Source organism: Eretmochelys imbricata, chromosome 3 (assembly GCF_965152235.1).
Source record: "Eretmochelys imbricata isolate rEreImb1 chromosome 3, rEreImb1.hap1, whole genome shotgun sequence".
Lineage (NCBI taxonomy): Eukaryota > Metazoa > Chordata > Testudines > Cheloniidae > Eretmochelys > Eretmochelys imbricata.
This window is the reverse complement of record NC_135574.1, coordinates 129,918,991-129,935,177: the sequence shown is the minus strand read 5'-3', so window position 1 is coordinate 129,935,177 and position 16,187 is coordinate 129,918,991.

The following is a 16,187-nucleotide window of genomic DNA, read 5'->3' as shown; positions in this document are numbered from 1 at the left end:
AGTGCCATAGGACCACTTCAGTGTAGACCCTGCCTACACCGACAGGAGGGGTTCTCCCATCAGCATGGGTAATCCATCTCCCCAAGAGACAGTAGCTACATTGATGGAAGAATTCTCCATCCACCTAGTACTATCTGCACAGAGACTGAGTGATGTATCCTGGGGTAGCCGTGTTCGTCTTTATCCACAAAAACAACAAGGAGTCCGGTGGAATCTTAAAGACTAATGGATTTATTTGGGCATAAGCTTTTGTGGGTAAGAAGTGGGGTTTTTTACCCACAAAAGCTTATGCCCAAATAAATCTGTTAGTCTTTAAGGTGCCACTGGATTCCTTGTTGTTTGAGTGACGTAGTTAAGCTGACCTAACCCCTGGTGTTGTCAGTGCTGGGTAGATGGACGAATTCTTTTGCTGACCTAGCGATCACCTCTCGGGGATGTGGATTAACTACAGTGACAGGAGGCTCCATTCTGGCTCTTGCTTGCACCTCTCAACATCTGCTGCCATAGTCCTCAGGTGCATTGTGTAACGGTATGTGGAAGGCAAAGCACTTCACCACTGTTCGAAGTAACATTTAAAATTCGGCACTAGGCCTCTTCCTTTTGAAAACCAGCGTTAGCCCACCGGCGTCAATTTAGAAGATTTATCGAGATATGCAGTAGCTTTAGAGGCACTTTCAAGGCTCTTGGGCTAAAATTAGAGCCACCAGCTGTGTTTTGGCTTGGGAGCAAATGCACATGTGGCATTTCGGGCCATTCCTCTGCTCTGCCTGGCTTATACTGCTGTTGAGCAAGAAGGATACTGAAATATACAAAAATTCTGCTCTCTGAGCAGAGGGGCAGAGCATAGGAATGATATGGTAGCTGAAATTGACTCCACTGAAGTCAACAGCAAAACTTACATTGATTTTACTCCATGGGGCCAGGATTTCACTCATAGCCTTGATACAGACCAGGGATAACAGAGAAACCTAGCAGTACTTGGGATTTGCTATTGGGCAGGAACCCCATGCCCAGACTTTCAGCTTTAAGGGGGTGACTCAGGTAGGCAGATAGCTTCTTATTGTTGAAGGATGAAATCTGCCCCCACAATGATTTTCAAGCCCCCCAAAATGGGGCTTAAGTGAGATGTCAGCAGTGCGTAGTCCTTGTGCTGACTTGACCGGAGTGGAGTCACCCTCAGTGAACGAAGGGGGCTCAGAGTAAAACGTTACAAAATCAAAAGCGAGTTGTAACTTTTATGGGTCCAAAACTGATTTCCAAAAGATACTAGCATGTGGCGATCTTAAGAATTTTGGAAATGCCCCCCATTGTTTTTCTGGAGATCTGGCCATAGCACAAGTGCGGTAAAAGGTGGATCTGAAAACTGAAGTATCTTGGAGGATGGTCGATGCTGGGTGGATCATAGCTGAGTGAGGAGTTGTCTCACATAACCTGGCTTGAGTAGACAAACTGGGCCTTGTCTCCCATAGCACAGGAATTCACCTCAGGCGATGTCTACACTTGCAGAGTTTTTGCGCTGTCAGTTTCACCGGTGATAGTGAACCGGTGAAAGAAAATCACTGGTTTGTGTACTCACTTGCTTCCACAGGCGTCAGATCATGTTCACATTTGAGAGCAGTGCACCGAGGGCAGCTATCCCACAGTGCAACTCTTTCCATTTTGACAATAGGTCTTGGGGGAGGAGGGTGATCGGGGGCATCCTGGGTCCCTGCACAGCCTCCTCTCCCCAAACACTGATCAGCTTCAGTAGCTCAGCATTGCTCCAAGCAGGGGATGATTTGCTCCGTGGAGCATTGTCACCTGGCCAGATAAGTGCACACTTGCCAAGAAAACAGGAAGGGGAGTTTCAAAGTTCCTCGGGCTTTACAGGGGGAGGGATGGACATCTGTTTACCTGGCATCAGAGCTGCTGGCCAGAGCGGTCACCTAGGTACTGTGGGATATTCTCCAGAGGCTAAAAGCTCTGTAAACAGGAAGAATGTGTCTTCACTTGCACATCACCGATAAGAGCTGTGTGCCTCTCGTGGAGGTGGTTTTCTTTTTGTGGTGAAACTTCTGAGTTTCAGCACAAAAAGTCATTGGCAAGTGTAGACGCTCCCACGGTTTTTGTGCAAAAGGGACTTTTTCCGCTTTAAATGGCAAGTGTAGACGTGCCCTCACATTCGCTAAAGATGAACTCTTTTTATTCCCTGCCCTAAAGGGAGAAAGGTGTCATTTGTGGAAATCCTGGAAGGAGAATTAAAATTTATCTCCTGCAAGAGCCAAGTGTCTGCCTTCAGGGGAATGGGACCTTTGTCCATATGCCCTTTGTCTGTTTGACAATATGAGACGTGTGTTTCTGCACCCTCTCTCTTCTTTGTTTTGTGTCTGCACTGCTAAGAGGAAGGATAAGCTTGTGGTTAATGCATTGGAATAGGAGTCAGGAAATTAAAGGCCTGACTCTCCACTGAAATCCATGGTGTTACACTGGCATAAAACACAGTGATGAGCCAGGCCTCAAATGTCCAGTTTTGGGGGTGGGGTTCACTCTGCCCTGGCCTTGCAGTGTCACCTTGAGCAAATCTCTGTGCATTGGTTTCCCCATCAGCAAAAGGAGAATAACAGTGGTTTGCCTAATCCCCCAGGGATAAAGGCTTTAATCCGTTATTGTTTGTAAAGCACATTGAGATTCTTGGACAGAATATGCTTTTGGAGTGCAAAGTATATCATCCTCATGGTGCAGAGCCCTGGGAAACTCCCCTCTGCTGGAGATATGGTGTCAATCCCTTCCCTCTCCAATAGGTTATGTCGAGTAGTGGGTGGTTCCTTTGGTGCTGCCTTTAACTGTTTCATACCAAGCAATCTGCTTCTGATTTTATTGGACTACAGCACAGATATTTATCCACTGGCAGCTTCGGGGAAGCTCGCCTGCCTATTTGGGGCCAGAAGTATCATTTCCTGGCTGGGGGTAAGGAAAGAATACTTTATGCGAAAGATGCTAATTGAGGTATGAGCACTCAGGATTAAATGTCCCATAGGAAAAGCTGAAGCTGCCGTGCAGTGATTGCATCCAGAGGGCCTTTAAGGGCACTGTGTGGCTCAGAGCTCTCTCCTGTGTCTGGCAACTAAAGCGCTGATGTTCTTTCACGTTGCAGTGTAGCTGTAAAACTGGAGGGTACATGCCCAGGTTCACCTTCCTCGGCCATGTGGTCTTGTGAACAGCCTTGGGCTAGCGGGTTTCCCAGGTGAGAAGACCAGGGACTGGGGGAGGGGAATGGCGGGAGTACAGTTTCCTTGCACAGGGCAGAGGTGCCTGACCTGACTCCTGTGAATGGGGTTTCCGGGGGACGGTGCCATTCTGTGTGCCATTTGTTACCTACCCTGTTCAAGGGAACAGGACTTGTGGTATTTAGTTACAAACTGTACACCCTCCCAGTCACTGATTTCCACTTGGCAGTATCTGTATCCTATTGTGTGGGAAGGAACCCTCTTTTTTTTTTTTTTTTTTTGACCTGAGATACTGTGACTCATTGGCTTTCTGTGGTGTGGGCAGAAAAAGCTTGTTTGCAAAAGTGTGTATCTTCTCTGCTGGCCAGCTGCAGTGTGACCTCTCAGTTGCTTTATTTTTCAACATTATTCTCAGGAAACCTTGAGTCCTGGCCACTTTACATTTCCTCCTGCTCTGGGGGGGGGACTTCTGAATCCCAGGGTGAATTTCACTGAGTAACACTGACTTTGTGTTTCTTTTTGAGAACAGTGTGGCCTGGTGGGTGGCAGAGCACTGCACTGGGACTTCAGGAGACCTGGCACATCTCTGCCACCGGGTCTGTGTATGGCCTTGGCAAGTCACTTCCCCTCTCCGACCTCCTGAGGAAAGTACTTTGAGACTCAGAAGGGACCACTGTGACCATCCAGTCTGCCCTCCTGTGGAACACAGGCCATAGGACTTCCCCAAAATATTTGACAGATAAGTGCTATATTAGAGCTAGGGATGGCTAAAGGAGCCAGGACATGGCCAGGGAATGAAGCTGCTGTGCATATGGCATCGGGGGTGTCAGCCTCTCTGAAAGGGGAGGGGTGGGATGAGGAGCTGTCTGTGGGGAAGGGAGCAGAACGCACACTGTGTGCCTGTAACCCACACATCTCCTGGGTGTGGTGTTCTGTCCCCTCCACTGGCACCGAGACCCCTTAGGGATTAATGAGTCTGCTCCAGCCTTAGCTAAGGGCCAATTGGCTTTTAGCTCATGCAGTAGAGGCTCATGCACTAAGCTCCCGGGGTCTGTCGGTGTGTTACACACCCTCCCTCTCTCAGGCTGGTGGAGCTGCTGCTGCTGTGCCCAGCCCCCACCTGAGGGATTAGTTTGGATAAGAGTGGAAATCCCCTCCACTACCAGCTCTGACTTTAAGCCATTATCTGGCCCTTGTGCTATCAACAAGAGCTATAGTTTGTTTGCTTTGTCCACAACAGCTATTCACCACCCAACTGACTCGCACTCTGCTTGTCTTTCAGGAGAAGTAATTGCCATCCAGTATGTTGCTGGGACATGCCACATGTGGAGAGCTTTCCCGGCCTTCAGCATTTCTCCAGGCTCCTGCCAGGGTGGCCTGCCATAAATGGCACTGGCTAGGCCTGCAAGCAGGAGGGATGGGGTGGGAAAAGGGGTATTTTGGTTGGTTATCCCTGATTTTGTTTCCTATTTTCACCTCATCTTTATTGGGTGAGTGGGGCAGGGAAAGGAGACTGATCCTCGCCAGCTCATGGTCACTGAGAGGTGTAAAATGGCCACTGCTCCCACCTCTCTCTGGCAGGGAGAGTGAACTGTTTGCAGGCCTCCACTTTCTCTTCCTCCCATTTGCTTTGCAGCTGGACAGATGAAGGGGAGATCTTTTTCAAGCACTTTTTCAAGGTTACGTTTTCAAGCACTTTCATGTTTCTTCTTGCCAAGTTTTGTTTGGGAAATGGGTGGACCTTGAGTCAGGGTGAATTCTAATTTCTCTTTCTGCAACTCACTGTCACTGACCTTGAAAGACTGTCCACTACAGGAAACTCCTTACCAGGCCTGTATCTGACATTTAACTAGTACTTAGTCCTCTACCTCTATGTTTATACATGTATTTTGCTCTTATGTTTATTTGCAAAGTATTCTCCCAGTGGCTCACTTTTGCCTAACAGTTTGTTTTTCTTCTATGCATGACACTGCACACCTTGTGCTGGAGACCTTGGTGTCATGTTGTGATTGCTTCCTTGCTTATTTCACTCGAAACTGATGTTTGCAGTTTGGTTACCCTTGCATTCTGCTTTTATGCCTTGCCATGCATTTTAACAAGATTCATGTCAATTCCTTCACTGCTTACACTTTCATTTGGAAAGTTCAATTTCCACTAGTCCTGCATATATCGACCATTCTTTGCAAAGTCAAGTCTATTTCTCCCAGTAACCTTGTGTAACTCTTCTGCCCGTCAGAGTTGGCAGCAACAAGGGCCGGGTTCAATATCTAGGGGATCCATTCCAATAACACAGCGCAAACCGGCTCAAGCCCCCACCCAGTGACCTGGGACAAATATATACCACCCCTGCTGGATGCCTCCCAGAGGCAATACTTCCCCTCTCGCACATAGTCTGAGTGTAGCAAAAAGCCTTTTAATAACAGAGAGAAACAATGTGGCATTGTGTTGGGGAAACACCACCAAAAGAATTCATAACACAACCCATGAGCAAAAAAACCCACCCCAAGCAAATTGGGGCATGCCCTTTCCCTTTGGTTCTTGAGTCCAGTAACCCCAAATCACCCAAAGTCTCAAAAGTCCAATGACCTGGTCAGGGCAGCCCCAGAGTTCAAAAGTTTATCTGCAGAGCTTTACCTCCCAACCTGGGTAGAGATGAGGGCGGGGGTAAAAGGCACCTTACATGATCTGAAGCTGACCGCCCCACAGCTCCATAGGCCTCCGCTCCGCTCCGCTCCGCTCCACCAGCCGCCCCACAAACTGCTTCGCTCAGCTCCGCTCCACGGCCCACAAGCAGCTCCCATCATCCCACGAACTACTCCACCAGCCGGTCCATGAACTGCTCCACTCTGCGTCCCACCAGCAGCTCCCACCATCCCATGAACTGCTCCACCAGCCTGTCCACAAGGCACTCCAGCCATCCCCCAAACTTCTCCACAGTATATCTTCAGGCTCCCCCACTACTTAACACAACGCTCAGTGATTTCAGCTCTTAGTCAGTTCAGCTCTTTGGTGAATTCAGCTTGTAGTAGAGGAGCCTCCGTGCTGGTGCACCATTAGCCCAAAGTGAGCTCAGCAGCCTGTAACTAGACTCCTAATGGAATCAAAATTAGCTCTGATATTCTACAGTAGAGAGAAGAGGAAGTGCAGTTAGCATGTAAGGCCCTCACCAAGAGGCCCATGCCACCAAGCATTAATACTTGTCCCCAACCTCTCTCAATTCACAGAGTTTTGGAACCCATGACCTTTGACTAGCGAGTGCTACTTAGTTGATGGTGAGTCCCTCCAGCATAACAAAAGGCCAAGTACAGTTCCAAGCACAGTTCCCATAATCAGGGTAATAACAATTTATTCTTCCTGCCCCAATAACAGAGACACTGGGGATCCCACAGCAGCCAGATTGACCATTTGGGCAGCTATGGCCTCATTCTAGGCAGGGTGGGTGTGCCTATGCAAATGAGATCAGCCCCTGAAGTTCTTTTCCACAACTTGCCACACCTCACCACCAGATGTCAGGGTGGAGCTCATCCTGACACTGCTTACACTTGCTCCAACTTGGTTATCAGTTATCCCACACATGGTGCGGTGTCTAACTAGTCCATCTATTAGCTGTTCTTACTCCCATGACTTAGCTTTACTATGCAGTTCTATAACATAATGGTCACACCTACAAACTTGTTTGTTGTAAAGCAAATGTGTCTTCCTCAAGTGACATTCTTGCAAGGAACAAAGTATTCTTGAAAGTTCCAAATGTCTTTGTCTAGCAATTTGCAGTCACACTCCCAAAGGAATATACTGAAGGTCTCCTATGCATCCCTGACACACGCAGGATTTCAACCTTTCCAATTTCTCCATTTGTTTCCACGACAATTTGGATGCATTATGACAATCTGCTCCAGTTCTCTGTGAAGATCCCTTCCAGACTAATGGTTTAATTGCTCTCTTTTGGTTAATTTGCTCTCTTTTGCAGATTTAGTTTACTTCTGATATAGTGAAATGTCTGATCAATGGGAGTGCTGGTATAACAGACTGAACTGTATCTCCCTGACATAGGTCAAGGTTTCAAAAGGCTAATACTTTTTCCACACATGGCATGGGCATGAGAAGGACTGCAAGAATGGGGGGCCAAGACCTGCCCCACCCTTTTGGAGCGCACTCACACACACGCCTTATCTTACTCTCTCTGCTGACCACCCTGAAGTCCTTGGGTGACAGCTCCTTCATGCTTCCTAGAACCGGTGGGTCCCCAGCACCAAGAGTTGATAGTCAACAGGTGAGGGCCCAGCTGCCAGTATGTGGCTCAATGCAGAGTGGGACCCGGACGCTGGCCAACCAGTCCAGGTCACAGCATGCTCCCTCCCAGCCAGGTTTTAAAAAGGGGGAGGGGGGCTCAATGGCCCTTCAAGCACCAGAACCTTTGTAGAAGGCAGGGGCGCAGGGGACAGGGCCAAAGTGGGGGAGGAATTAATACTTCAATATCTTGCAGAAGGCGCAGAGGTTTCTTTTGTTAAAATGTGGGGGCTGTGCTCCCCCCCGCCCCGTTCCCACACCAGTGACGCAAGGAAAGGTCAGTCTCCACTGACTCCAGCTGCTGCTTTTTTACACAGAGGAAAACTACATTTCAAGGGATTAAGTGAGACTTAAAATCATGCATTGAGCTACATCCAGGCCTTCTGCACTAGGATGATTTTTGTCCTATGATAGCAAGACAGCAGTCTGCCACTCTCACTTGGATGCTGAACCTTTTGTAATAACTAGACTCACAATCACAACTGGATATTTCCGTTTTAACCAAACAAGACAGATTATCTTGGAGAAGCATCCATGCATCCAATTCAATTCTTCATAGGTTACATCTCAACAGCAAAGCCACATAAATACACATGTATGTTAATAAATACTATGGTATTAAATAAAAGTATAAAGGGAAACACTGCTGTTGCTAGCCTTGTTCATCAGAATGAGATTGTCTCTCAGTTATAAAAGATCAATTAATTACAAATGTTAAAATCAAGCTATGAATGCTAAGAGGGAAAAAATGGCATACTAAAGAACTGGGAACCAAGACTTGCATTTGATAAAATATGGCACGTGCAAAGCAAAGCCCCCCTCCTGTATAAATATTATCTCAGTGTGAGCTGCATGGTGGAAATGAAGTGAATTTTACAGCTGGATAGTACTCAGCTGGCCCAGGCGTGGGTTTTTCTTGGCTGTACAGATGTACCCTATGAGTACTTACATGAAAACTTGAGTGTATTGCTGCACCCTATGCATGGAACGCCTTCTCTGAACTCCTCTGTAAGGCCACTTCTCCCTCCCAGCACCACGATTCCACCAACCAGTTCAAATCTCTCCTCGAAACCCAACTTCCTACGATGCCAGTAAGAAATTAGCAGGGCAGATGGGGAGAACGGGTCCTGTTAACCTTTTCTATTCATAACAAAATACTGAACTGATATGCATTTATACATATTGTGCTGTATTTGACCGTGTCCCTCCGTTCCTTCCTGTGCTTATGTTACTCAACCCGAAGTCTCAATCCTTCAAGCAGATGACACACACAGATGGCCCTGTGACTGCAAGGAGCCCCATTGACTTCCGTGAAGTGCTGTATGGGCATAAGTCTGCTCATGCTGATCTGGGTGTAGGATCAAGTCCTTAGACTGTGTAGTGATCGTGTCTCTTCATGAGTGTTTGTACAGTGCTTACCATGAAATGGGCCTCAATTCTTACGTGGGCCTTTAGGTGCTAGTGTAATATAAATATTAAAGAAATAAGGTAACCCTTATCTAAACTAAGCTGCAGCGGGAAGTATACAGCCGGTAGTTTGTCTGTCTAATAGATACTTTTATGGACCCTGGTGCTATAGTATCTGAGCACGTCATAATTGTTAATGTGATTATTTGCATAACGCTGCTATGAGGAAGGGAAGCACTATCGCCTCCCTTTAACAGATGGGGAGCTAAGGTACAGAGAGACCAAGTGATTTGCCTAAGTTCACATGGGAAGTCAGTGGCAAAATATAGAACTGAACACAGCTCTCCTGAGTCCCAGGTTAATGCCCTAACCACTCTATCATCCTTCCTCTCCTCTTTTCTGGGCTAAATTCTGCCTTTGCTTATACCCTTTGCCACCCCCCAGCCGTAAATGTAAGTCAAGACAGAACTTGTGCTTTATCCAAGGGTACCCAGCTGTTCATGACCTAGCATGGAGACAAATACACACGCTCTGACCCCAGCCACAGAAACAAGCAACCAATGCTACAATCTATTCTGAAAATAGTGAGTGACAGATGGAGCTGTCCATGTCCCTAAGAGTTTTTCTAAAGTGGAAGTGGCAGCAGATTTGGCTGTATTCTTAAAAGAGAGTTGGCATTTCCACTCTAAATCCTGATTTCTGGGATTTTAATTTTTTTTAAATAATGTAGCAACTCCAAATTGCATCCAGCTGATACTTGGTCTCCCCAAAGGTTGTAGGCAAATGTGTTTTTGTTTCCCAATATGATTTTGAAAGGCCAGATATCTTTTATAGTCACTGAGCAGGGAAGGGTAGGTTTGCTGCCTACTCTATACCCCGATCAACAAGATACTAGAAGGCCTGGGGGAGGCTGAGTACATCACCACTCTCGATCGTATGAAGAGCTACTGGCATATCCTCTTGGCACCTGATTCTAAGGAGTTAACTGCATTTTCCATGCCCTATGAGCTGTATCACTTCCAGACCCTTCTGTCTGGATTCTATGGCACTCCTGTGACATTTCAGAGACTCCTGGACTAAGTACTCCTGCCCCACAGAGTGTACAATGGAGTGGTCTACTCTACCACCTACGTGGAGTACCGCCAACATGTCAGAGTAGTACTCCAGTCCCCTAGGGCAGTGGGTCTCACAGCCATCCCAGCCAAGTGTCAGGTTGGTTGCACAGAGATGAAGTACTTAGGCTCTATGCTGGGGAATGGGAGGATCAGACCCTTGATAGATGAGGTAAAAACCCTGGTAGAATGCCCTATCGCCACCACAAAGGAGCAATCAAATCTTTCCTCAGGCTGGCCAGGTGCTATCAGTGCTTCATACCCCACTTTTGCATGATTATGGCCCCACTAACAGACCTGTTGTGAAACCAGGCACCCCAAAAAGTGTGATGGACTTTCATATGTGCAGTTGCATTTGGTGTAATAAAACAAATCCTCAGCAGTGCCCTGGCACTCAGACTTTAATAAAGAGTTCATCTGACATTGGAACGGGGCCTGGGATCTGTCTTCTTGCAAGAATTTGAGGATGGAGAGCACCCCATTTTGTACCTGAGTAAGAAGTTGCTGTCCTGAGTACAAGAATGTGCAGCGGTTGATTTGGGTGACTTGGTATAAAGTGGACCGTTGAGGCTCCTAGATACCATTTACGAGAGGCACCTTTTACTCTCCTCTCAGACCAGACCCCTCTAAAATGGCTGCATATCATGAGAGAAACAAATCCAAGCCTGAGCCAGTGGTACTCAGCTCTGCAGCCTAATACATTTATGGTCCACTATCTAGCCAGTTTCTGTGTGGATGTTTTTCATGAGAAGCAGGGGACTAGGAAGACAAAGTGCATCTCTGACTCCACTCTTTGGGTGGGAGGGAGGAGAACATGTAGCAGGGCGATCTGCCCCTTTAAGTGTCTGCAGAGCCAGGGAGCAGCAAGCCCTGGCCTAAGGAGAGCCCAGCAGGCAGGTGCTGGGAACCAGCTGATCCAGCTAAGCAACAATTAATTGGCTAGTAGGAATGCTAAAACTATGCTCATACTTCATTGCACCGTGACCGCCTTCCGACAACAAAAATTACTGCGTGACCCCAGGAGAGGGGACCGAAGCCTGAGCCTGCCCAAGCCTCTCTGCCCCAGATGGGAGGCCTGAGCCACATTGCCCCAGGTCGGGGGAGGGAGGGCCAAAACTGAACCCCAGGGGCTTCAGCCGGGGGGCCTGTAACCTGAGCCCCGCCATCTAGGGCTGATGCCCTCAGGCTGTGGCTTTGGTCCTGGGTGGTGGGGCTCAGACTTTGGCTTCAGCTTTGGGCCCCAGCAAGTCTAATGTCAGCCCTGGAGAGCCCATTTTGAGGTCCTGACCCACAGTTTGAGAACAACTGTGCTAGTGGCAAAGAACCACCATAGCAGTTCCTATGCCATCTCTTCCTGTGGACAGGGTAAGTGTCATGGCTGTGGAAAGGGGGCAGAGCCAGGACTTTCCGGTCTCCTGGTGTTCTCTAGCTGTGGTAACAGCCTTTTGAGGCCAATGGCAGCAGGTGTAAATCAGAGCAGCACTCCAGTCCCTCTAACATATTCCAGGGAGCAGCACAGCATACAACTGGTGTGGGCTCAAGGGAATGGTAAAATGGCTTCAAGTCTCCTCAGCACAAACATGACCTCCAGAGTGCCCTGTATACTCCTCAGCTGCAATAATGGAGTGTAGCCAATATCTTTCATCAGTTGGGATAAACAGAACATTCTCTAATTCCCTATTCAGTCCCTTATGGGGAGGCTTAAGGAATGTAATTTGGTGTTTACATAACATAATTTACTCAGCTAAGGGCTTTGGAGAGTCTGGCTTTAGGATTGCTACACTGCAAATGCCAACAAATCTAAAATGTCTATTAAGCCCCATCTCCTGTGGAATAAGCTATGGAGTAAGGTTGCCATTGCTGGAGTTGCTAGACTGATTTTAATGGTGTAAACTAAAAGTGTGTTTCCTAGATGAGCTTGTACACCCCGACTGTACAAAAAGAAAACCCTTGCAAAACCTACCCCTCTTGACAGAAGGTAACTCATTTCCTGCCTGGTTTTTAAACGTAACAAAGCTGAAGTTTGAGTTTACAAGGGTGAGGCTTGGCTGTGGAATTTGACAGGTGCCTAAACAATGAGGGCGTTCTCTTGGCTATTTAAGTCAACTGAGTAGATTGCACTAACTTGGCCTGTGTCTTGCTATAAGGGACACTGGGGAAGTCACATCCAGTTTTAGAGGGGAGAGTTTGTTATCCAGCCAGTCATGCTTGGCAGCACCATCCTGCTTTTGGTGGAACTGGAAAAACGTGAGGGAAGGGCTATTAGTTCAGCATGAGCTAGAAGTCCCTTAAAGTAGGGGAAACTTAGCCTACTAGGCAGGGCACTGCACTGGCAATCAAGAGACCTATTTCTAAGACTCCCACCAACTTCCCCTCTCTGCCTCAGTTTCCACGACCCATGCTCTTTGACTATTTAGATTGTAAACTCTTTGGGACTGGGATACTATTTTTTTTTTGTAAGTACCTAGTCCACTGCGGTCCTGATCTCAGTTGTGGTCTCTCGGTGTTACCATAATAGAAATAACAATATACGCTGTCTCGGATAATACACTGTGCTACTTATGCACAGCTGCTAACATGCAGCCATTGAAGCGGACGGTTCCAAGTTTCTTGAGTGGCTGGTATATGAAGTGCTGAAGTTATGAAACCCTAGATGCATTGTGTCCGACAAAAATATTTTTTAAAATGAAGGTTTAGTCATAGTTTTAGCATTCCTACTAGCTAACTAACAACATCTAAAATTAGCTTGCCTAGACAAATATACTTGTCATGTTTATTACATTCCTGTGGAAATCAAAATCCTGAATAATAACATTCCAAGTCAGCTGTTTAGACTGGGTGGGAAGGCACGTGTGTGGTTTTTGTGGGTAACTGTAATACTCTGGCACTGTTCGTGTTGGGATCCTATAGTTTTGCTATTCAGCACCCTGTACACATCTTTTTTCCCTCTTAGGAGAGTGCTGGAGGAAGCATTACGAGGGTCATACGATTAAAAAAGGAAACACTTTGTCATTGCACTTAATCATAAATGCTAATGGAACTTCTAGGAAAACACAACAGAGATCAGAATTGATAGAAAATGAACTAATGATCCAGTGCTATTATTTTCGTGAATATTCAATGAACTGCTATATCTGCGGGAGGGTCAATGATACTAAACCTTTATGACTCCAGCCATTAATGATTTGGTGAAAGGAAAATGTGAAGTTAGAACGTGAGATTGCTTTTCAATCAATTGTTGGCCATGGAGTAATTTCTTTAATAGGACAGTAGCCAAAAATGGCCTCCTTTTTGTCTCGCTTATTCTGGCTGTACAATGATATAAATCCACTCACTTCAGTGGACTTACTCCTGATTTATGCTGATGCAAGTGAACAAAGAATTAGGGCCAAAGATTATACAAAATCATTATGTGCCTGATCCTGTCAGCTTCCTCTGTGCAGCGCTCCCATGAAAGTCAATAGGAGTTATGTATGGAGAGAGATTGCAGAATCGGACCCTATGTAAAGTGATATATGAGCAGAATCTGTCCTGTAAAAAGCAAGTGTTTGACAGCTATAAAAATAATAAATAATAACTAATGCAATTTATCTGTAAAGAACAGCCTTTATCATGAGCATTCTAAAGTGTTTGTTTTCAAGCACGCCTGAGCGGTTTTATGAAAGCTATAATCAAACCAAACCTATTAGTGATCTATTTAGAACTGTGCTATAATAATTTATTAATACTGTATGTGACCTGATGATTGGGATGTTCACTGTCTGAATAGGTTGTTTGAGTTTAATAGGGGGCTGTCAGGGAAAAGCAAGAAAGGCTCAAGATAAACATTTTTCTGCGAACACCTGAGGGTTGTTAAGAGACAATGCCAGGACAGGGGAAAAGGCCTGTACACATGGGAGATCAAAAGAACTACAGCAAGGTTTAAAAAGAAAAAGGAGAGTTGTTTTAGGGGAGCCAGACAGAGACACCAGAAACCCACTGTTGGTGTCTGATGAAGCTAGGCCTGCTTAGGTTACTATCCAGGGGCATGCACAGACTGTTTTAAAATCCTTTTTATTCCTCTGTCTGCTTTGTTCCTATCCAGTGACACTGGAACACGTTAAATAGCGGAGGTGCTGAAACCCAGCCCCATTACCCCGTCCGTAACCCCCCACCTCCCTGAGCTGTGGCCGGGACCGGGGCCATGTCTCCGGGGACGAGGCTGGGGCTGGCAGCTGGAACCCTGCGTAAAACCACTGGTCAGGTTCCTGAAGGGAAGAAATGATGGCATCCAACTCAGTCTGGCCTTCCAGGTAAGCAGGGTTGATGCACAGGGTGCCGTGGCTGAGGGCCTGGACTAAGGCCTTGGCTACAGTGGTTATAGGTGCTGATTCTGTGAGTTCTCTGGGGCTGGAGCACTTATGAGGAAAAAATGGTGGGTGCTGAGCCCCCACTAGCAGCCCCTGCATCAGAACTTCCCCCTCCCCCGCACGCTTCCTGCCCACCCGTGGGTCAGCGCCTCCCCCCAACTGCAATCAGCTGTTTCACAGTGTTCAGGAGGCTCTGAGGTGGGGAGGATTGAGGATGTTGCATGCTCGAGGGGGCGGGGGTGGGACAGGGCGAGACGAGGCGAGGTGGGGTTGGAGCGGGGGCAGGGTGGGGTGGAGCCTTGGGGGGAAGGGGTGGAGTGGGGGCGGGACTTGGGGCAGAGACAGGTGTCGAGCACCTCCCGGCACTCTGGAAAGTCGGCGCCTGTGACAGTGCTGATGGTGTGTAAGGTTTGTGTAGCTACAAGCCATAGTGAAAAGCAGGCTGCACCCACGCTGCAGCATGTAGCTACACACAGGAGAGAGAAGCTCTGGTAGGGGGAGGCAAGCGGGAAAGACTGCACTACAAAGTTCATTCAGCACGAGTTACGGTCAAGGTGATGCGTGACTGTCGCCAGCAACTCATGGCATCACATTGCGCTGTGCGGCAGCTCCTATATTGACTGCGTAAATACTGCAGGATAAGGTGTGAGGTCAGTGTACAGCAGAGCGGGGTCCATGCTTATCGTGCTGTGGCATCCGCACAGGTAACCCAGGTTTATGAAACAAAGTGCGGAAAATGCTTGGTTTGTTTGATTTCAGGGAGAAAAGTGCATCATGGGAGGCTAATGCAATGTTCCCATAACCACCTGTGCCCATGTTTTTGTCCCATAAGGCATTGCAAGCCCAACCCAACATTCCACTCAGCTATATGCACTATGGGATAAGCTACCCACAGTGCAGTGCTGCGTGCATCGATGCAAGCCCAGCTCGTGAGGATGCACTCCGCCGACACAATGAGCATAGTGTGGACATGCAAGACTGACTTGCTTAAATTGGAGGCTCGATGTCGACTTACATAAAGTCGATTTAACTTTGTAGTGTAGACATGGCCTGAGATGTGAAAATTATCTCACCTGTGCCTGCAAAGAATTGTGTATGTGAAAAGGGAGACCAGACTCTGAAATTCTGCCAAAAGTATTAATACAGGTAGTTGTAAGCAATATTGAAAGTTTATACTTGTACTACTGTAAAATACAAAATGTTATGAATACTGTAACAAAATATAGTAAGAGTTTTTTTCCTTTTGGCACAAAAATATTTAAGATGAAAAGAAAAGCTGGGGAATAAATTAAAAAAAAAAAGCAGAGTGGGGGAAGTTAAGAAAGGAGGTTTTTCTCTTAAGTGAGCATTCTGAATTACAAGGGGTGAAATCATAGCCCCCTTGAAGTTAATGGCAAAACTTCCTTTGCCATCAGTGGGCCAGGCTTTTACCTTTGATCTTCTGTTGTCAAAATAATTTACAAGCCAACCGTGTACGTGTACAGATTTCTTTGCCTCATCTGAGTATAGCTGTGCAGATTTACCGAATCTCAAGGTTCTGCCTATTTCAGGACAACTACGCCTGTATTTCTCCTCCGTGATCCCTCGAGGGCATTCACTTGAGGTTTCTAACTCGCAGCCATCACTTCTGTTGGATGGAGACCCACCTGACAGGGGGGTTTCAAGGCTGCACAGCTCCCTGCCTTACTTTCATAGCAGCCACAATCAATTACTGACTTACTGTCATTGCAAATACATAAATTCACCATGCTGAATTTTTCCATTTACCTTTGCTCCAAAATATGGCTTGGGTTCACAGCTATTAAGCTGTGGTAGTGTTAAATTTT